Source organism: Caretta caretta, chromosome 9 (assembly GCF_965140235.1).
Source record: "Caretta caretta isolate rCarCar2 chromosome 9, rCarCar1.hap1, whole genome shotgun sequence".
NCBI classification, from domain to species: domain Eukaryota; kingdom Metazoa; phylum Chordata; order Testudines; family Cheloniidae; genus Caretta; species Caretta caretta.
In genome coordinates, this window is record NC_134214.1 from 70,710,143 (window position 1) to 70,733,658 (window position 23,516).

The 23,516-nt window shown below is 39.6% G+C and overlaps 1 long non-coding RNA gene across 1 annotated transcript in view; it reads right to left on the reverse strand.

The window, feature by feature from the left end:
• The window catches only part of LOC125642892 (uncharacterized), an 86,698-nt gene that overhangs the window by 14,981 nt on the left and 48,201 nt on the right, over nt 1-23,516 (reverse strand). The window contains exon 4 of the long non-coding RNA XR_007358524.2: nt 7,096-7,251. This is a non-coding gene — a long non-coding RNA (uncharacterized LOC125642892). The remainder of the gene's footprint in view (nt 1-7,095; nt 7,252-23,516) is intronic.

The window sequence follows — 23,516 nt, forward strand, 5'->3', positions numbered from 1 at the left end:
ACACATGAAAATAGAAAAACCACATTATTGAGGGAAACGTGTGAGATTTGGGTTAACGCTGTGGAGTGTGTTTTTGGAGAGATCTAGGGGAATGGAAATGAGGATCAGCTAGTTAGCACCATGACCTTAACTGACCTCCATGGGAATAGCTGCATGGCTAAACCTTTATGCGATATGTGTAAATTTTCCCTCTGCATGTTTATCTTCATAATTGTATCAAACATGCAGGTCAATATGTGTACACTTCCACTGCTTCTGTTTAGGCAGTAGCAATGGCTAATTTGCATTTTTATTGAGCTCTCAAATGACAGATGCTTTATGTGCATGTGTGTCTATATCCATATTTATGTACATAATATTTATCCAGACTATTCGATCTCAGGTGTCTCATGTCAGAAAGGTAAGATGTAAGAGATTGTGATCCAAAAGCAGAACTTGTGAACTGTGGCAGCTATGAAAGACTTTAATTATGTGCTAGGTGTTGGTTATTTGGCAGTTTGTTTCAGATATTAAGAATGCTGTACACTTTACTGTATGAGTAATGTACAATGGGTGGTAGAGGCCAGTTAATTTACTAACTCATGTTGTCTCACAAGCTGCAAGAAGGTTTAAGTTTCTTGGCAAATCTTTTTGACAATGGGGAGGATGGGTTGAGTCACACACCGTGATCGAGATAGTGCTGTGCGTGAATCCACTGGTAATGGAGAAGGCCAGATTGTGGCATTTACCCACTGTCCTGTGTATAGGGTGTTATAGAGCGGTGTGGGCCCATGGGGAGATCATGAAGGGAGCCCTTTGCACAGGGACACTGCTCAGGCTGTGCCACCTGTCAGGATGATGCTCCCTCACCACCCCCTTTAGCAGGCTGAAGCTGGCCTGCTCTGCAGGCTGGTGTAGAGTGAGGATAGCCCATGGCCTGCCTTTTCACCAGCTCCCTCCCTCATATTACAGTGATGTGTGCTTCAGGATGCACTGAGGGGAAGAGTCCATTGATTGTAACAGTCATAGGGCATTTCACAGAATGGGGTGGCTCTTTGTGCAATCTCCACTATTCTCCTTGTCACAATCTGTAGCAGTCTGGCCCCAAATTATTTTCTTCTGTGTATATATAAGGAATATTGGTCCCATACTATAATAAAGTGCAGGACATTCATGAAACATGAGGGGTCTGATTCTCTGCTGCCCTGCACTGTGAATAGCCATTGAAAACTATGGACTTGAAGATCAAAGTTGGTGTTAAATATTCTTGGATCAAAAGGGTAGTTTCTACAGGGGCAAAAGCCTACATGAAGGGCAAGACTGTACAGAATCAGGCCCAATAAATATTATCTTCTCTGGGTGGATGAGTGGCTGGTTTTGTTTTAAGATACACTACCACATTAAACATCTTCAGTATAGAGATGCTGCATCTGGAAATATCATAAAAAGACAGAAAACATGTTTGGTTTTATATAACTGCTGTCCAGCTCTGCAGTTGAATCAATACTTTTTTGCTATTCCTGAATTGTTTAATTATCAGAGATATACAACATTTTGTTAAGACTCTCTATTAAATTAGGCAAGTCAAACTGCTACATTTTTTTTTCTGACTGAGAGTACAGTATGTCTGTGCTCTGAGCTGGGGGTATGATTTTCCACTCAAGGAGATATACTCATGCTAGCTCTCATGGAACTAGCTCACGAAAACCAGAATGTATCTGCCTTGAACACCTGCCCACCAGAGACCCTAGGCACATAGTTTGGGCAGCTAGCCTGTTCTGAAGCTTGCACCGCCATGGCTGCATTCTGGTTTTAGTACATGAGCTCAAAGAGAGCTAGAGCGAGATATCTCTCTGGGAATCATACTCCCAGCTCCAATTGTAGACATACCTAGGACCATGCATTTTTCAAATAATTGCGTGTGTGTGTAAATGCTGTAATCCTGGGACGTGCCAGTTTCAAGGCCTTACAGAGTGGTGTCCTCTAGCTCTCTGGAGGAGGTATATTAGGAAACAGAAGATATAGCTATACTGCAAAAAAAAAAAATTGTAATCTTAACTCAGGTTAGCTAACCAGCTAACTCTGGTGCTAGCTGCTGCTGGTAGGGCACTGATCTGTTGCCAGAATAGGAGCCTGGAAGGGGAGACAGTTCAGTTCCTGGGGACTGGCAGTCATCAGGAGAGAAGGGTGGAGGCAGCCACTGAAGAGATAAGAATGCGGATGAGGGAAGAAGGAGCCATCGCTGGGCAACCGTAGGTGGAAAGATAAGGGTGAGAGGAACCAGAGGAGGAGGCCATGAGTGCGGCAGGGCCACAGAGGTAGCTCTAGAGAGGGGAGTGGTAGAAATATTGGAAGGGGCAAAGTTTTTCAATAGCTGATGAGCTAGTAGAAACTGGACTTTGTTATATTCATTCTGTTGATTCCATGCCTTGTTTGTTCAGTCATTTAAGAAGAAAACCTAAAAATCACCAGGATGTGGTAATGACACTGCAGCAGGATCATGGCTTATTTGGGACAATGTTTCTGGCATATATTTACTATATTGGCAGTTATGTTGTTAATTTAAAAGAATATAAGTGGTACTTATTTCTCTTGGCAGGATTTGCATTGGCATGAAAGGCAGTTCCATGCAGAAAGTATATGACCCCAGGATTCAAATGGCTACACCAATTTGACAGAGGTACTGTAGGTTTTTATTTGAAATGACTGACATTTTAGTCTGAAGCAATGTTTACAATAACCAGAGTGCTCCATCCCCCACTTACACATGTTTGGAAACCTGGGACCAGTAATTCTACGCCAGAGCATTTCCAAAAGTGATAGCAACTGTGGGGATTGGAGTCTGTATGGGATGGAGGCATTTTTACTAGTGTCAAATAACCCTACTCAGTGCGGTGAATTATGGGGCCTCATTTTTTTTGGTATAGACAAGCCTGCTGAAGTACACATTCAAAGCTTTGTTACAGGGCTTTAGCTTTCATTAGAGTCAGTGGGAATTGGCTAAAATATCAGGTCAAATCTTTGAAATGTAACTCCATTCGTGCTACTCTGGCTGAGACTTGAGCCAAGATGCTTGTGATTCATTGGTATCAGCTCCAAAAAACTAAAAGTAAGAGCTTTTACCATCTGCAAATTGCTGTAATAGATGGTGTATGTCACAGATTAGAAGTGAAGTATCAAAGAAACCTTAACTTCAGCAGTGATGCTAAGCACAGCTATAATCTGTCCTCCAGGTTCAAAAATTGATCCTGAAAAGTGATTCTCACAAACTATATATAATGTAATTGCTATTATTAGGCAGCATTTTGTTCTCTTTCTCCTTTACCAACGGATCAATATTAACTGCATGTACAACTCAGGAAATATATGCAAATTATTCCCTTTCAGACTTTGACTCAGAATGTGTGAAACATCTTGAGATATCATAAATACAGTACAAATCACAGTGGTGGTCACTAAAATAAATACCTGTTAAAGCAATAGACCTTATGTGGAATTTCCTGTGGACTAAGCAAAACTGTTTGCATAAGATCAAGTAACTGACTACATGACGATGGAATAAAGTACTAAAAAGAATAATCTAATAGCACACAAGAATGTAAAATAGAGTTTTTACCTGACTTCATGAACAGAGGTCCTGGAAGTGGTTGGGAATGTGGCATGACCGGTGAGATGGATTCATACTCCTCATAGCTAGTGAAAGCCATTACTGAAGTGTTCAGTCCATTCTTGACAGGCAGTGTTAATGCCTCGCTCCAGAAGGGCAAGATGTAAACCAACCTTAAATGCATTTAGATCGTTACTGCCATTCCTTGACACGTATGATCCTGACCTTGCTGTTTCTCAAACTTTCCCATTTCGAGGAAAAGGATATTGAGATGGTCATGGCAGCGGAGCCCTGGGTTAATGCTAGGGATGACAATTATGAGATTCAGAAATCTGATGTCAGTACCATGAAGGAGAAAGTGGAAATACCGGTTGATGATTCTTCCGTAGATGAGATCAGCAGCATTAATGCTTAATCAATTTCTGAATGTGAAAATCCATGTTCATCCTGAACAGAATCCAGACAGGGGGACCAAGTACCTGAAATTACTCTTGCTACAACCAAAACTGGCAGTACAGTAATAAACAAGATCTAACATTTAAAACAAAAATAGTTCTATTACTAGTAGTCTCTGTGTTAACAAAAAAATAAAATAAAATAAAATACAAATCATCTATTAATTTCTCCAGCTACCACCATCATGCAAAATTTCAACCAAAGCGTAGGAAGTGGAACAAGTTCTGCCCGCACATATTGTGTTTCCAGTTCATGGTGAGGATATAATAGGAATGAATCCACAATATCTACTCCCACTAGAAGGAGCAGCACATCATTAACATGATATGTCTTAGAAGCCGGGATTTTCAACACGTGTGATGCAATTTGCAACAAATATCACAAACGTGCAAACAGAGGTAGGGAGCTTAGTTCTGATTCTTTACAAACACTAGTGTTATGCTGGTTTTTACAGTGGAATGATCCCTGTTAATTGCACCAGTGCAAATCAGTAGAATCTGGCTTCTTTGGTTTCCTAAAATTTAGTTTTAAAATAGTCCTTTAACATGGTTGGACATATGACCAGGGAAGAGTATAAAAATATTGCTTGGGCATGTAGGAATGATATCAGGAGGGCCAAATTGCACCTGGAGCTGCAGCTAGCAAGAGATGTCAAGAGTAACAAGAAGGGTTTCTTCAGGTATGTTGGCAACAAGAAGAAAGCCAAGGAAAGTGTGGGCCCCTTACTGAATGAGGGAGGCAACCTAGTGACAGAGGATGTGGAAAAAGCTAATGTACTCAATGCTTTTTTTGCCTCTGTTTTCACTAACAAGGTCAGCTCCCAGACTGCTGCGCTGGGCATCACAAAATGGGGAAGAGATGGTCAGCCCTCTGTGGAAATAGAGGTGGTTAGGGACTATTTAGAAAAGCTGGACGTGCACAAGTCCATGGGGCCGGACGAGTTGCATCCGAGAGTGCTGAAGGAATTGGCGGCTGTGATTGCAGAGCCATTGGCCATTAGCTTTGAAAACTCATGGCGAACGGGGGAAGTCCCAGATGACTGGAAAAAGGCTAATGTAGTGCCAATCTTTAAAAAAGGGAAGAAGGAGGATCCTGGGAACTACAGGCCAGTCAGCCTCACCTCAGTCCCTGGAAAAATCATGGAGCAGGTCCTCAAAGAATCAATCCTGATGCACTTGCATGAGAGGAAAGTGATCAGGAACAGCCAGCATGGATTCACCAAGGGAAGGTCATGCCTGACTAATCTAATCTCCTTTTATGATGAGATTACTGGTTCTGTGGATGAAGGGAAAGCAGTGGATGTATTGTTTCTTGACTTTAGCAAAACTTTTGACACGGTCTCCCACAGTATTCTTGTCAGCAAGTTAAGGAAGTATGGGCTGGATGAATGCACTATAAGGTGGGTAGAAAGCTGGCTAGATTGTCGGGCTCAACGGGTAGTGATCAATGGCTCCATGTCTAGTTGGCAGCCGGTATCAAGTGGAGTGCCCCAAGGGTCGGTCCTGGGGCCGGTTTTGTTCAATATCTTCATAAATGATCTGGAGGATGGTGTGGATTGCACTCTCAGCAAATTTGCGGATGATACTAAACTGGGAGGAGTGGTAGATATGCTGGAGGGGAGGGATAGGATACAGAAGGACCTAGACAAATTGGAGGATTGGGCCAAAAGAAATCTGATGAGGTTCAATAAGGATAAGTGCAGGGTCCTGCACTTAGGATGGAAGAATCCAATGCCCCTGCTACAGACTAGGGACCGAATGGCTAGGCAGCAGTTCTGCGGAAAAGGACCTAGGGATGACAGTGGACGAGAAGCTGGATATGAGTCAGCAGTGTGCCCTTGTTGCCAAGAAGGCCAATGGCATTTTGGGATGTATAAGTAGGGGCATAGCGAGCAGATCGAGGGACGTGATCGTTCCCCTCTATTCGACATTGGTGAGGCCTCATCTGGAGTACTGTGTCCAGTTTTGGGCCCCACACTACAAGAAGAATGTGGATAAATTGGAGAGAGTCCAGCGAAGGGCAACAAAAATGATTAGGGGTCTAGAACACATGACTTATGAGGAGAGGCTGAGGGAGCTGGGATTGTTTAGCCTGCAGAAGAGAAGAATGAGGGGGGATTTGATAGCTGCTTTCAACTACCTGAAAGGGGGTTCCAAAGAGGATGGCTCTAGACTGTTCTCAATGGTAGCAGATGACAGAACGAGGAGTAATGGTCTCAAGTTGCAGTGGGGGAGGTTTAGATTGGATATTAGGAAAAGCTTTTTCACTAAGAGGGTGATGAAACACTGGAATGCGTTACCTAGGGAGGTGGTAGAATCTCCTTCCTTAGAGGTTTTTAAGGTCAGGCTTGACAAAGCCCTGGCTGGGATGATTTAACTGGGAATTGGTCCTGCTTCGAGCAGGGGGTTGGACTAGATGACCTTCAGGGGTCCCTTCCAACCCTGGTATTCTATGATTCTATGGTCTTCAGATAGTGAGAAAAGGTGAACACTATCAGTAATAAATAGTGATGTTTTTGAAGCAAGACACACTATTGTTACTACTTCCTTTGCTGTTACCATTGCACGTTTGCCTACCTTTGCCTGCCACAAACACTATCAGCTCACACATACAAATAGTGCAAATCTGTGTGAGATAGCCATAAATGGCTAAAAATAGGGACTCAGATTCACATGTGATCTAACGTTGACTTAAATAGAGTTGCAACTAATGATGCATTGGGCCCCAACAGTAAACACTTGTAAAAAATGCTTCCTACAGACATGAGAGCTCTTATCCTTATATGAAAAAATATTTGTAATAATAGCTGTAGAATTTACACTGTTTTCAAAGGTACAAAATACTGATTTCCAGTCACTCCTTCAATGCATACTAGTACAGTATTTCTTCAGGATTGTATGTCTTTACTGTTGAAATTCTGATAATGAGAGTCTTGATTCCAAAGTTGCTTAGAGACACTGATGAAAATTGTTCTTTTCACCAGTGATATGGGCAAGCAATAGTAAAAGCAATCAGATAATTAGATGATAATGGAAGTCATTGAAAGATCCTACCTCCAGTCATCATGGTAGCATCCTAGGAAAGCAAACAATGTCTTCTGATTGTTACAGGTTAATATGGCATACCCTATCACACAGCAGTGCATTCTTTATCCAACCAGCTAGAAGAAGAAAGTGATTCTCTGCTGTCCTGGCTGAACATTAGATTTCCTGTGGTAAAATGGTGGGGAGAGAGGAGAAGAAAAGAATTAAATTAAAATTATTTTAACACCAATATTTACCACAAATGTAAAGGTCTGCATACTGAAAGTCAAAATTCAGAAAGTTGTTACTTATTTGTGTCAGATTACAGAGCCTGAGTGTTGGTCTCTGTGATGAGGTGTTCGCACCACACTAGGGTGACGAGATGTCCCGATTTTATAGGGACAGTCCCGATATTTGGGTCTTTATCTTATATAGGTGCCTATTACCCCCCACTCCCTGTCCCAATTTTTCACACTTGCTATCTCATCACTACCCCACACCAGCCTGGAAAAAGTTAATGTGACTCAGAAGGGGCTAAGTAAGGCTTGATAGGAAGCAATGATAGAAGATGGAGCCCAGCTGGGCAGGACCAGGCAGCGTTGGTATAAGGTCAGGAAGTGAGGGCATAAGGAAGCTGTAGTGTGGAAGCGTGCAGTCACACTCTGGGCTTAGGAAGGGAAAGGAGGAAACCCAGGGAAGAATAGAAACCCTGGGATGAAGGCCTTGAAGTAAGGGTTCACCCAGAGAAGTGGTGGAGAAAGAAGCCTGATAGAGGTGGAATAGGAGCAGTTTAGGGAATGGCAACAAGGTTTGGGATGGTGCAAACATTCATGGTTGGTTCAAGGATCCCTGGGCTGGAACCCAGAGTCCTGATGGGCACCAGTTCCCCTACCAGCCACTGGGGAAGTGGCATAGCCTTGAATTGGAGGACTTCTGGGAATAATGCCTTTTTGAAAGGATCATCTATAGAAGATCATTCTCCATGTCCGTTTGCTATTCTTTGGCCTCTGCTAATTTAGGCCCCAATCCAGCGGATCACTTAACATATGGTTAACTTTAAGCATATGCTAACTCCGAAGCTGAATATGGGTTTAAGTGCTTTGCTGGATTGAGACCTTAGTGACAACTGTGGTGGTGATTTGTTTTTATGATGTGAACATCTGTCTCATAGGAAATGGCCTGAGACCACCAACTCATTTCACAAAGGCCACCCAACAGCTGTCAGATGGTAATGATGTAAACTTTACATTAATCAAAATTATTGAAAAAATCCCAGAAATGATGGTGTTGAGGAAAAGAGAGAGTTCTATAAGCAGCAATGTTGAAAAAGAGCAGCTATGTCAGTAAAATCCAGTATATTGAGTATGAAGTATTTGGGCAACAAGGTGATTGCATAGAAACAGTATGATTTCAAAAGGGAATTTCATTGGATGTGGTATTGGTGTTGGCGCGTGTAGACAATAGCTTTTATCCTAGCAGTTATCAGGGCTCATTGTTGCATAAATCTGAATTCTGGGAACTTTTAATGTTATGGTTTATAGAGAAATAAGGAGGAAATGTGCAGCTACAGCAATGTTAGCTTAAAACCTTCCTTTAATTTAACATAGAACATTCTTCCTGTCTCTTTGAATATTGGGAAGAGAAAATCCCTCAAAGGAACAATAAAGACGAAAATGGAATAAAAATAATAGCAGACAGACAATATCTTTAGTGTGAGTATGTCCTTCTTAGCAGCAAATTAATTCATGATCAGTTGTTAAGGTAAAAATCATTGATACTATTTGAAAAGAAAAGTGTACTCTCTGTAGCTACACTTTGTTCTGTTTCACAGGTCTATACCATGCATTGTAATAATACCATCAGAGAAAGTCTTTTACTATTGTATGTATCTGACAATTTCAGATGTGACATAATGTAGTCAAAGTTACTTACAAAGAAAGAGGGAAAAGGTAATATGCTCTAGCTGAAACAAGGGTGCCCTCTACAGAATGTGATACTGTGAGTCTGCAAGGATGATTGTGTTGCTGAATTGGTCTTCTGAGCACTTTATATGTACAGATGTTTTTACTACAGTATTTGTCTTAAATGATAATATATATATGTATGCTGTATTTACATGTTGTATTTACATATTTATGGATGTGACATATTTCTATATAAAGAGAAAAGTGAGAGAGAGAATGAGAGAAAAGGAGAACAAGTGAAATTATGAATAGATGCACACTAATCTCAGAACAAGTAGACGATTAAGCTCAAGATGAAAATATGCACCTCTGATTCACTATCTCTCAAAAAGGCATCACTCAGTATTAATCAGTGTGTGTGCTGTATAATTGTAATGTGTGGAATTACTGACAAATTTTTCTATTTTATAATCCAGCAATCTATAGACAATAAAACAGTATTTTTTACATTTACATTCAGTGAATGAAACTGAATGTAAATGTATGATATGGTAATAACATTGGCTCTAATGCTGTGGATAAGCCATACAGCATTTTCTGTTCATCTCTCTCTTCCCATTTCTGGAAAAGTGGAATATGATGAGCTTTAATATTAGACATCCAGAGGAGCCATTTTTGGAAGTGCCCTTCACTTGTTTTTTACTCATCCCAGGAAGTAGAATATGTTATAGCAGCACATTCATATAATAGCATCATTACTGGTTTTGGTCCTGGAACTCCTAATATGTTACACAGCATGAACATTATTTACTTCTCATTTTTGTATGCAGCACGCTCATTTATTTAACTTTATAATTTCAAAACTATATAAAGTCAAAGCTTCTGAATTCCTTTCTGGAAGTGTTACATGTTTTGTGTGTGTGCACGCAGGTGTTTGTGTGTGCAAATCAGTTAGCCATCCAACTTCCTGATTGGCCTGCTGATAAATTTTTGATCTGGAAGATGTGTATGTGAAAATCAGAAGCTGTGTTGTGGGCCATTCTTTAAATCTACTCCATAGAGTGTTTGCTCATGGGTTGACAGCTGCCTCCTCTCCTCTCCACTCTGGGGTATATAACAAGATAGGAGAATTATCTGAACAATAAAAAATAATTGTGTCTTATATTACTGAAACTGTAGATCAGATAATGGGGTGGACTAGTGAAAACATAGTTAACATGTCTTTGTTCCTTTGGCCCAGTGGATTTTTACAAGGGCTACATTTCCTTCATTTTCTTCCCTGATGTAACCACACTGTAGTCAGTGGACTTACATCAGGGATGAATTTGGCCCATTTTTATTATGTGTTTTACTATAGATTAGACGGGGAGTTAGAATTTCAGACATTTTTGCAAGTACAACTTTTATTTCAAACTGTTTCATGTTATGGAAGGCAGAAAAAATGGAGTTTATTACTGGTGTTTGTCCCACGTGCAGAAAGGAAAACACAACAACTTGATTCTCCAGTGGTCATATAACCATAAAATAATTATGTAACTAAAATGATAATTACCTTTCATCATAGGATAATTGTGTCTCTCTCTTCTAAAACAGATCATCATCGCTACAGCTTTACAAACCTTTTTAAATAATCAGGCAAATTTTCTTGGTCTCAGATTTTGTTAGCATCCAAAAATTCAAACTAGCAAAAAAGTTCACAATGTCTTCAGTGAATTTGTACTAACTCTAAAGCAAATGTAAGTCAAGTTTCAAGTGACTAGGGGCAGGTTTATGGTTTTTGGTGAAAATCATGTAGCTGATGGTTTTCAACTTGAAGATAGGCAATGTTTTATGGTTTTGGTTGAGTTCTCCTTTGATCTAACAGGTCTCACGTTTAAACTGTAATTACCAAACCTGGATTTGTGCTGGAAATGGCCCAACTTGATGATCACTTTAGATAAGCTATTACCAGCAGGACAGTGGGGTGGGAGGAGGTATTGTTTCATATTCTCTGTGTGTATATAAAGTCTGCTGCAGTTTCCACGGTATGCATCCGATGAAGTGAGCTGTAGCTCACGAAAGCTCATGCTCAAATAAATTGGTTAGTCTCTAAGGTGCCACAAGTACTCCTTTTCTTTTTGCGAATAGACTAACACGGCTGTTACTCTGAAACCCAGTAATTACTGTATCTTTGCATGGTATTTTTCATCATTTAAAGGATATTGTCATTACAAAGTAATTGCAGTACATGTAGTATTAAAAACATTACTTCCATCAGACAAGTATGTTGTGCAAAACTTTTTGAAATAAACTTGAAAACACAGACTCAGGAAAATAATTATGGACAAAGGAATGCCAAGACTTGGAGCAGTTTTGTAGCTTCTGGTGGGCTAAATAGTTTCCTCCCTCCCTAAATCCTTCCTTATGACATCTCTCTTCCATGATGCCTTCTAACTGTACAAAATTATACATAATCTCCAGAATTTGCACTAATTCTTTCTCTGTGTTTGTTTTTATCTCAGCTCCTTAAAACAGGGACCATGGGTTTTGTATTCTATCACAAGTTACACAAACCACACTATACTATTACTTATAATAATTAGTAACATAAAAGTGCTTCCATATGCTCTGTCCTTGCTAAAATTGTCAATATCAAACATGTCTGGTAATTAGAGGTGTTTACAGATAGACTCACGGGGTTATGGATCTTATAGGAAAATATATATTCTCAAATGTATCCACATTAAAATGGTCAGTAATAAGTCTTCATATTATTATAACACAGATTGCCATTTCTCACCATGTTGCATGTTTGTTCATAATTTAAAAGAGCACTGGCTTGTGCAAGGTGCTGTGTAAAACAATAATTTACCCATACAGGGCCAAATCCTTTGCACTGTCCAGTGGAGCTATGGAGATCAGTGAAGTCAATGGAGATGCACTGATTTACACCAGGTGAAGAATTTAGCGCAATATAAAGATTTAAACAAGAAATCAGTAGGCAAAGACAAAACAAAACAAAAAAACTCTAATTTTAGAGCCAACTAATCAAACACAAGTACATTTTGTCTGGGATTTTCAAAGAAACCTAAGGGAGATAGAAGCTACATTCTTGTTGAAATTCAGGGGTAGATGAACACCTACTTCCTTTAGACCCAGGTGAAAATCTCAGCCTGTAAATATAATTGACATCATTAGTATATCTGATCAGTGTCCCCATAGGAACACCAAATACTGAAAAAGGTATAGTGATCCTTGTTCATGACAGTGAGGCTTTCCATCTATTGTTGGTAGATCTCCCATGTCATAAAACTCAGGACCTCCTCACTTCAGCTACATCCAAAACAGGGTGGGCTCCACATCGTGGGATGAAGAACAGTACATACCTCATTCTTTACAGCACTGAAGATGGAATTGCATGGAATTTAGGCCCTGGAACAAAACCCAGTAAAGTCAGTGGGAGTCTTTCCTTTGACTTTAAAGGGCTTTAGATCAGGCCCTTAGAGAGGAGGTGAATTTTTAAAGTGCAGATAGAAACCTACAGAAGCGATTCACAATGCTCCCCTGTCCCTCCCCCTGCCTCACGCTATTCATACGTTGGCAGTTTATTCTATATTAGAAGGTGTCTGTGTTACCAGTGTATTTCCTAGATTAGTACAGCATATTTTGATGGGTTGTTTAGCTAGGCTTCTCATAGATGAGAGCCAATCCTCAAAGCAAAAGAACAGTACAGTAGTAATTATTCTTTCCTTTAATCACTATATACGGTTTTTTTGGATTGCTGTATTTACAATAGTAGTCTACTAGTGAGGCCATTTGAAATTTTCTGTTTTGTTTCATTCTCCAATTTATATCTCAATGCTTTCCTGATTGTTTCACTGTCTCAGTGTTCTCCAGCTGGTGATTTTTCAATTAAAATATGGAAGATCTCTCTTTTCTCTCCTATTATTTAGATTAAATTAAAATTCTTTGAAATATAATACTTTTTCATGAATCTTTTACGGTTGAGGGAAATTAAACTTGCTGCTTTTTCTATTTGTTTGTATACATATGTGATTATTGTATGCAACACATGGTAAGTGATGCCTTAAGAGGCTAAGAAATTAAATTTCTGGGTTTGGGGGAATGTATACATTTTTGGGTAGCCTTTCAATTTCATTGGCATTTGTGCATATATTTTTGTAACCTATAAGAATGTGCATCAACCTAATTATTTACTTCATTTCTTAATATGAAAATGCAATGATTTTGTTTTTTTGTGAAAATTTTAGCTTTTTTTTTCTTTTTATTTGACATTTCATAATGACCAGGCAATAAGTAAGCTAGCAAGAAACAGGACAATGTGACTATTTCCAGCTCCCAATGGCCTTGAAGGAAACCTGAATCTAAAGTTTTCAGGTCCAACATATCTGGAAACAAAACATATCCACCATAAATGTTCATCATCTATTAAGGAACAGCCCCCTCTTCTCCTATAAAGGAAATTCTCCAACATTGTGGAAGAAATTCGTACATAGACACAGAAACTAAAAAAATGCAAAAAATTGAAAATAATGGAAATAATTCACTGTCCTCACAAACTTGTAAGAGGGTTGTGAGGCTTAATTAACATTTCCAAAATGCTTTGTGGGCCTGAAATGTAAGGCACTGCATAAGAGCTAAGTATTAGTATTTTATTATAATGGCATATTGAGCTCTTGTTCACATCTCTATGATCAGTTCATATCTAACTCAAGTTGAAAAGAAGAATGATAGATCAGTTTTTGTTGAATATTGAATAATCAGAAAGGGCCTACTTGGATTTCCCTGACAGAATTGTTGGCTCTTGTTAAATAAAGAGAAAGTTCCCAGGGAGTGACAGAGATCAAAACATCAAACAATAGTCAAATCCGTTAACAAACGAACACACTACTTACTAGCAAATTTCAAACTGCTCTTTTAAACCGTTCTGTTAATGAAAAAAGTACAAGCTAGAACATTATTTGAAACAAATGTTTAATCTTTTACTTTCCCAGGCACTGTTGGTCAGTAGGAACACAAAAAGTCACATAGATTCCAGTTTTATTACATGTGCATACAATGAAATAATTAACCCTTTCGTAACTTAGTTAACACATTGTGTAAAGCACATTTTATTTCTAACATTTATTTCTAATTAATATTTCCTGTTTAATTTTCATAAAGGATGTAGCTAGTTAGTCAAATATACCTCTATTATGATAAAAATGATTCCCTGCCCTACACAATACATATTAAAATAATAATAATAATAATTTTAAAGGAATATCATAATGTGAAGAAGAAAATTGTCCTCTTCTCTGCTAATGTACCGAAGTACATTCAGTTCAGAAGATCTCATTTTTCAAAGTATAGTAAAACACTTGCCACATATCCATTTTAGTGTGTTCAACTACCTGGCTCATCCAGTGTTTTTAAATTACAGATATTAAGAAAAAGTTTTAAAATGCCTATTGTTATGAATAGCATCTTCCTATTTATATAAGTCAACACATTCCCTGTTCTGGAAATTTCAGTTATGTAAAATTGGAAAAAAATTCCTCTTAAAAATAAATGAAGTGATGTAAAATTCAGAAATATAACTACAATGTTAATTTCAATTAAGGACCTGTTCAGTAAAAGTTGAAATTTACCGCTTAAGCTCTGTACTCAATTAGCATGTGTGTCAGGCTTTGGGAAAAGATCTGTCAAATAATATGATAGCTACCAGGTCACTTCTCTGACTGTTGGGCCCTGGCACATGTAGCAGTGCTACCCTGCCCCAGGACAAGCACAATGCTTTCCAAGTTTTTAACAGTGAGGATAATTAACCATTGAAATGACTTACCAAAAATAGTGCGTAGACAAATTTTTGGGCCACTAGGGTAAGAAGATCTAATAGGGAACTGCAGGAGGTCTATGGAGAACCAAATATGGTAAATGTAGTGAAATCCCAACAACTTCAGTGGGCAGGATGATGGAAGACAGACCAAGTGTGCGTCTCTTGGAAGGACATCTTTGTGGTATCTGACCTTGTGGCCAACAGAAGAAGTTGGAGAATGACTGAGCAAGAGCTGGGAGGTCTTAATGTAAATTACCATCAGTAGGAAAAATATGCCCTTCACTGAAGTGGCAGCAAATTGTAAGAGCAGCCAAGGACCTCCACAGTCTATAGAGTCAAGGAGTAATGGTATTAACAAATTACCAAGGGTAAATCAAGCTTGGATGTTTTCTAAAAGATCTGCTTTAGTTCAAACAGTAAGCAATTCAGGGATCCTATGGCCTTTATTATGCAGGAGATCAGATGCTCAGAATGGTCCCTTCTGGCCTCATTATCTATGAATCTAGCATGACTGTAATCTCCATCTCAGTCTCTGCAATTGGTTCCTGAAGATGTATCTGTGCTGAGAGAGTGCGTCTGTGAGAATCAAAACAGTATGCTGGCCGTGCATGGTGTCCAGAAAATGTGGTAACTTTATACAACCTTAAGTTTACAGTTAAACAACTCTTTATAGCACAGTTAACAGATTTAGTTGCCATGAGAGATTGCACAGGAGCAATAATCAACTAACCATTAAAATGAATCTGCATTACCTCATACAATATTTGAGGGGGAAAAAGCCTGTTTGAAAGAAAAATACATTTATTTTGGTTTACTTAGCTGACAAGGTTAATAAATGTAAAAATATGAGGCATAACAATTAAAGGAAATTCTTTCCATACTTCATACTTTAATTACCTTTAATCTTTTTTTTTTTTTTCAAATTGCTCTGCAGCTTTCCCCCTTTCTGCCCGCCCCTTTCCTTTGGGAGATCAGGCATGTTACAATGAGGTCGGAATCTGAGAATTCCTAATGAAAGCAATAACTATCTCAGATGGGTCTCCATTTGCAGACAGCAAGCATTTCTTTGCTATGCAGTCTGCTCTCTAATTTAGAGCCTTTATTTGAAGTCTAGCTGAAACCTTTTGTATTCAAGCCATAAACGTTCTTGTTGTTCTTTCTCTGGAATCCTAATAAGTTAGAAAAGGTTAAAGTAGCCAAAGGGAGTGTGTATTTGTGTATGGATGAAAATGTCTGTTATCTCCATCTTTTGTTGGGAAGGTTTTAAAAAAAAAAACACTAAAGAGAAATGACTGCATTAACCTGACATCATGTGTGACAAAATAACGTGCTGACTGAATTGTTTAAAACCCTTTTTCCAAATGCCCCCCACTGCTCTTGTCATGATTCTCATAACACTGCAGAGAAATAACAGTTCTGAGAAATTGCAAGAATAAGCTACAATATCTTAACATGCGGCTTTAAAATGTGAAAGCAAAAGCATCAAAAGGCGGTCTACAAAAACAGTGTGGCATAAGCACATTTGAGGAAAATCTTTGAGAAAACATTTGTGAAATCACCAAAGTCAAAAGTCACCCAAAGGCTAATGAGTTTTAAGTTTAAAAATGACTTGTCCTGTCATTTTTCTTCATTGGTGCATGTGGGCCCCAATTTTTAATGTGCTTTGCTGAGCAAGAAGTGAAGCACTAGAGGACTGATTGTCCATCCAAACTTCTCTAATCTATGTCACCATCTGGCAAAAACATAGGAATAGGAGCAAATATATTGTTAGTTACTGATTGTTAAAGGCCCCGGGGCCTATTATTCTGTTCCATGTGCAATAGCTATATTAAGAGCCATGTAATCTTCAGTGTAGCAGACAAAGGTATAACATGATTTAATGGCTGGAAGTTGAAGCTAGACAAATTCAGACTGGAAATAAGGTGCACATTTTTAACAGTGAGTGTAATTAACCATTGGAACAATTTACCAAGGCTCATGGTGGATTCTCCATCACTGACAATTTTTTAATCAAGAGTGGATGTTTTTCTAAAAGATCTGCTCTAGGAATTATTATTTGGAAGTTCTATGGCCCGTGTTATACAGGAGGTCAGAATCAGTGGTCCCTTCTGCCCTTGGAATCTATGAAATCACATTGAGCCTGACTGAACTCCAAATGGAGAGTTGGAATGGGGTCCAGCAAGAACATTGCTAAAATGTTAATGATGCTGCAAGTCCCCAGTATCTTTCTTTGATGATAGGGCCTCATTTAAAGGCAGCTGAAGCTTTCCCACTCACTTCAATGGCCTTTGGATCTGGCACTTAAAGAGCAGGGAATGTATAAAATTTTCTGTACAGTTAGAGCCTTTTATACAACATATCCCACCCATATATTTTTATACCTCTTCAAGGCTACCTGGTTTACTCATGGTGATCCACACCACCCAAATCAGAACCGCTTACCTAGTGACAGAGGATGTGGAAAAAGCTAATGTACTCAATGCTTTTTTTGCCTCTGTCTTCACTAACAAGGTCAGCTCCCAGACTGCTGCGCTGGGCATCACAAAATGGGGAAGAGATGGCCAGCCCTCTGTGGAGATAGAGGTGGTTAGGGACTATTTAGAAAAGCTGGACGTGCACAAGTCCATGGGGCCGGACGAGTTGCATCCGAGAGTGCTGAAGGAATTGGCGGCTGTGATTGCAGAGCCATTGGCCATTAGCTTTGAAAACTCATGGCGAATGGGGGAAGTCCCGGATGACTGGAAAAAGGCTAATGTAGTGCCAATCTTTAAGAAAGGGAAGAAGGAGGATCCTGGGAACTACAGGCCAGTCAGCCTCACCTCAGTCCCTGGAAAAATCATGGAGCAGGTCCTCAAAGAATCAATCCTGATGCACTTGCATGAGAGGAAAGTGATCAGGAACAGCCAGCATGGATTCACCAAGGGAAGGTCATGCCTGACTAATCTAATCTCCTTTTATGATGAGATTACTGGTTCTGTGGATGAAGGGAAAGCAGTGGATGTATTGTTTCTTGACTTTAGCAAAACTTTTGACACGGTCTCCCACAGTATTCTTGTCAGCAAGTTAAGGAAGTATGGGCTGGATGAATGCACTATAAGGTGGGTAGAAAGCTGGCTAGATTGTCGGGCTCAACGGGTAGTGATCAATGGCTCCATGTCTAGTTGGCAGCCGGTATCAAGTGGAGTGCCCCAAGGGTCGGTCCTGGGGCCGGTTTTGTTCAATATCTTCATAAATGATCTGGAGGATGGTGTGGATTGCACTCTCAGCAAATTTGCGGATGATACTAAACTGGGAGGAGTGGTAGATACGCTGGAGGGGAGGGATAGGATACAGAAGGACCTAGACAAATTGGAGGATTGGGCCAAAAGAAATCTGATGAGGTTCAATAAGGATAAGTGCAGGGTCCTGCACTTAGGATGGAAGAATCCAATGCACCGCTACAGACTAGGGACCGAATGGCTAGGCAGCAGTTCTGCGGAAAAGGACCTAGGGATGACAGTGGACGAGAAGCTGGATATGAGTCAGCAGTGTGCCCTTGTTGCCAAGAAGGCCAATGGCATTTTGGGATGTATAAGTAGGGGCATAGCGAGCAGATCGAGGGACGTGATCGTTCCCCTCTATTCGACATTGGTGAGGCCTCATCTGGAGTACTGTGTCCAGTTTTGGGCCCCACACTACAAGAAGAATGTGGATAAATTGGAGAGAGTCCAGCGAAGGGCAACAAAAATGATTAGGGGTCTAGAACACATGACTTATGAGGAGAGGCTGAGGGAGCTGGGATTGTTTAGCCTGCAGAAGAGAAGAATGAGGGGGGATTTGATAGTTGCTTTCAACTACCTGAAAGGGGGTTCCAAAGAGGATGGCTCTAGACTGTTCTCAATGGTAGCTGATGACAGAACAAGGAGTAATGGTCTCAAGTTGCAGTGGGGGAGGTTTAGATTGGATATTAGGAAAAACTTTTTCACTAAGAGGGTGGTGAAACACTGGAATGCGTTACCTAGGGAGGTGGTAGAATCTCCTTCCTTAGAGGTTTTTAAGGTCAGGCTTGACAAAGCCCTGGCTGGGATGATTTAACTGGGAATTGGTCCTGCTTCGAGCAGGGGGTTGGACTAGATGACCTTCAGGGGTCCCTTCCAACCCTGATATTCTATGATTCTATGATTCTATGAATTATTGCATGCATTTTACATGTAAACAGAGTCCACCTTTTCCACAGCTAAGAGCAAAAATACAAAACTCATAGTATCCGACAGTTTCACGGGTGCATTGTGGCATGAATACATTATGTGTATGATTAATAGAATAAATGTGCATGAGAGAGTGATTAAAAAATTAAACAGGCCTGGGACTTGCAGTGGATTTCTCTAGTCTGGGTTTTCCAACTCATCCTTTTTCTTAATGTTCTGCTGACACCCCATATTAGTCTTTTTCTGGTAATTAACTCAAAAGATAAACATCCAACCAAAATGTCTATGTAAAATTAGTGGCTGGTCACCTGTTCAAAGCAGATATATTTTTAGCATCTCTGAGTATAATAGTTACTGTCTATTAATTCCTCTACATGCCTAATAAATATCATATTTCAACATAGATGCCTTGTGCATTCCTCCTAAATATTAAAGTATCTCAAATCTTAATTTGGTAGCTTTAAGTGATAAAGGCCTATAATTATACACTGCTTTGCTGTAACAGTAATTAGAAAGGATTTGTCTTAATTTTTATTCCTCCCGTCCCACTGTTGAAATAAGGCTATATACATTTGATAGAAGTAGATGGTAGCCAGAAGAGTGCACCAAGTGGTTTTGAGATGCACTGTTTAGATATGTGAACAGTATTTAAGTTTGGGAGGTTTGCACTGTCTGTAAGCGGTGATTTCTAAAATATTATAATTTCATCAGTGGAGCATTTGCCCTGGAAATCAAGGCAAAAGACAACCATGTCACCTCATAAAAACACAATAGTACCAAAGAATTATAGCTGAAGCTTCTGCTACTCTCTTTTCCCACAGGTCTACTTATGAGTGGCCTACTTGCAGAGAAAAGTAGAGAGAGAGTCAGAGGTGGAAAAGAACTGTATTATTATATATTTACAAGACCTTGTTTCCACTGACAAATGATGGTGGCTAGTAGAACAGTAGTTACAGCTTTCTCTTTGCCTCGTGAAACTAAGCAGCACCTTCCACCTTGACTACTTCAGAAGTATTTATATGGTTCTCAGCAAATCTGCACTCTACACAAAATTTGCAAAGCTGTCATCTGCAAAAGTCCCACTCAAACAGAGCAGCTTGTAACAAGAAACAAAACAAGTCTCTGGTCTAATTAGGGGTTTTGGGGTGTGTGTGGTGGGGTTCTAGGGTATAACTATGAAACATATTTACTTAATATGCCTTCCAAAGGGTTTAAAAGGAGCTAAGCTCATTTACACAAGCAGAGGATCTGAACTGGAGAGTGAGAATAAAATGTACTGGTCTTTCAGATTTGAATCATATTGAGGACACAAAATACCCAGGGCTGTGTTGATCAAAACAACATTTCTGTACCATGGAGTAATGGAATTTCAGTCCTCCTCGCCTTAGAATTTTATTGCCCACTACCCCAAAAATCACACACCACTTTATTTAATTTCCTCCCTGCCCGTTCTGATAGTTGTTATTCTGTCCTGGGGGCTCTCCAAGCTGATGAAATGAATAATATAATGCAGTGTATTCCGCAAAAAGATTTAATAACAATAAGGATTTCCAATTTATGTCTTGTTTATGCTGCTTTTGTTTATTTAAAATCCAGAATCATTCCTTCATAGCCTTAAGTGTGTTTTCCTAAACAGGGTTATGCAAGATGGGATTAAATGGATTCCTTCAATTCCAGGATAATACCTTTCTGGACAAATTGCACATTCCTCTATATACCTGAATCTGGAATAGCCTCTTAAGTAATAGACCAGTTCTTGAATCCTAATAAGTGCCTTATTCAGGCATTAACCTCAATGGAAGATTTTGCTGAAGTAAAGACGGAATCTGAACTTCAGAATTTGGCCCAATCCATTAAAACATTTCAAAAGAATATGTTCATTGGAACTGAGGCATTAATGAAGAGATCCCCATGTAATAGTGGCTGCCTAACACACTGTGTTACTCATTCCCCATTAAAAATGTGAATAATTATTTTATTTCAAAGACAGCCTTTGAAAGAACAACAATACTTCTCAATCTTTATTATAGAAGCACAATCTCAATAAAGACCTACATTACCCTCCACTAAGGCAGCCAGCTGTTTAAGATACATACATATGCTACATCTGCCCTCATATTGATTTTTCACATAACAAGAACATTAATAAAATGGCAATATTGATGATATATAAAGTGGATTTCCTGTCAGAGCACCAAACCGTATCCAAAAATTTACAATAGCTGGGAGTATGTGGTTAGATGTAATCTAAAATATTTGTAGCTTCTCAAGTATCTTTCATAATTTTTTCTATCACTATTTGAACTGTAAAGTAACAAAAAATAAGTACAATTTACATGTTAAAGAAAATAATTATAGAAGTTAGCTCACATAATGGGGCAAAATTTTCCGAGCAACGGTACGTAAACATCTCACAGGACATTTTTTTCTGTTATTCAGCCTAAATTTTCCTTTTCTTAATGCTTCAGAACTTCAGTGTATACTTCCACATATCACACTAAATTCTACATATTTTCACTACTTTCCTTGTATTTACACTTTTTAAACAGTTGTGGGTTTACCATGTTCTCCCCCCTCATTTGTCTTCAGCTGCTAATTCCTTACCGTTGTGAAGTCAAGTTGTCCCACTCTCCATGATCAGATATGTGTGTGTATATCACTTGAGGAGTTTGTGCAGGAATTTTGATCTTATTTCATTAATCACCCTTTTTAAAAGAACTTTGTATATTAAAAATATTTTCTATGTGAAACATTTTAAAACCAGGACCTATACTTAGCCAGCACATTCAACACCCAAGGCTTCACTTCAGGGGTAAGTCAACCTAAGTTACACTACTCCAGCTATGTGAATAACATAGCTGGAGTCGACGTAGCTTAGGTTGACTTACCCTGGTGTCTTCACTGCACTGTGCTTACAGGAGACACTCTCTGGTTGACTTCCCTTACTTTTCTCAGAGAGCTGGAGTACCTGGGTCGAGCGGCAAGCATTCTGCTGTCGATTTAGCGGGTCTTCACTAGACACACTAAATTGATCCCTGATGCATTGATTGCAGCAGCATCGATCTTCCCATAGTGAAGACCAGCCGCAAGTTTTGCTGCTCATTCCTAGGCTGTTTATTTGCTCTTGTGCCTGATAATTATTTGTTTCTTGCAGACAAAATTTTGTAACAATTTTAGTCTCAATGTTCCAGAACAATGCCAAATACAATTAATTGGCAGAGTGTCCTTTAACAGGGCCCAGAAATTGAGTAGTTTGGGGGAAGAGAGTGGAGAGGTTTCTGTAGGAATGACAGCTTAGGGGCTCAATCCTGCATGATGCTGAGCATTCGGGCCCAGATCCAGCAAAGCACTTTAAAAAGTGCCTAACTTTAAGCATGCTGGCTCAGGACCCAGAGCACACAACACCTTGCAAGGTCGAGTCCTAGTTAGATATGGGACTTCTTCAGTCGCCAGTGCTGCCAGTCTAGTAGCTTTCATGAGTAGTGGAGTAAAATGGGGAATGAACATAGATGTACATGCCTAGTATTGCTCATTGTGTAGACTGAGGACAGTATATGGCTCTTCGCCAATTAACACACCCTCACAGTCACTCTGTAATTGAAGGTTTCAGAGTAACAGCCGTGTTAGTCTGTATTCGCAAAAAGAAAAGGAGTACTTGTGGCACCTTAGAGACTAACCAATTTATTTGAGCATGAGCTTTCGTGAGCTACAGCTCACTTCATCGGAGTAACTTAATGCGCATATGAAACACAGTTGGAAGTTGAACATAAACTTCGGTAAGCTGCATCAGGAAGAATTTCTACCTGATGGGCCTTCCCTTAACTCAAGAATTCTTGTATTCTTAGAACTGTAACTTACTTTACTTCGATCTGCACCTTTCATGTACTTCCTTTGTTTTGGTAAAAGGAGAATCAGGAATAGAACCCATGTCTCCTGACTCCTCCAGTGCCCTATACTTTGAGACTAGTTAATCACAGTAGGAACTGAATATCCAAATCCCTGAGGCAACTCAGAAACTCTCAACATGTCACTAGTAAAATACTTTCTTCTCCCCCCAACTTATTTTTGGCGTAAACAATATCTCACTGAAGTGGGTACAATGTTCTCATTGTACCTAGCACCCTATTAGCAGTATGTAAATAATAAATAACATTAATAGGAGGAGCCAGCAGTAGATCCCTGCTCTGTGGCCAATGGAATCGTGATGCTGCATTTTGATTCCTGTGTGGGGGAAGGCAACTATGGGAGTTGCTATGAGGCATCTATTTCTTTCCCGGTGTTCTTCTGTGTGTAAAAGGACCTCTATTAAGGGCTCGATTCTCCAAAGACTTGACTTCAATGGCAACAGAGGGTGCTGGGCTTTCCTGCAGGGGTACCCAGCCCTTTGCAGGATCCAGCATTTACAGTGTAAAATGACAGATAGTAGAAAGAGCATGCCTCTTTCCCAGGCAATTCCTTTCATTTGTATCTGTGAAGTGTGAATGCTGCAACAGCGTTCGCCCTGGCTGAGATCAAGTTCTAAGAGAGGTAAGGCTGATGTAT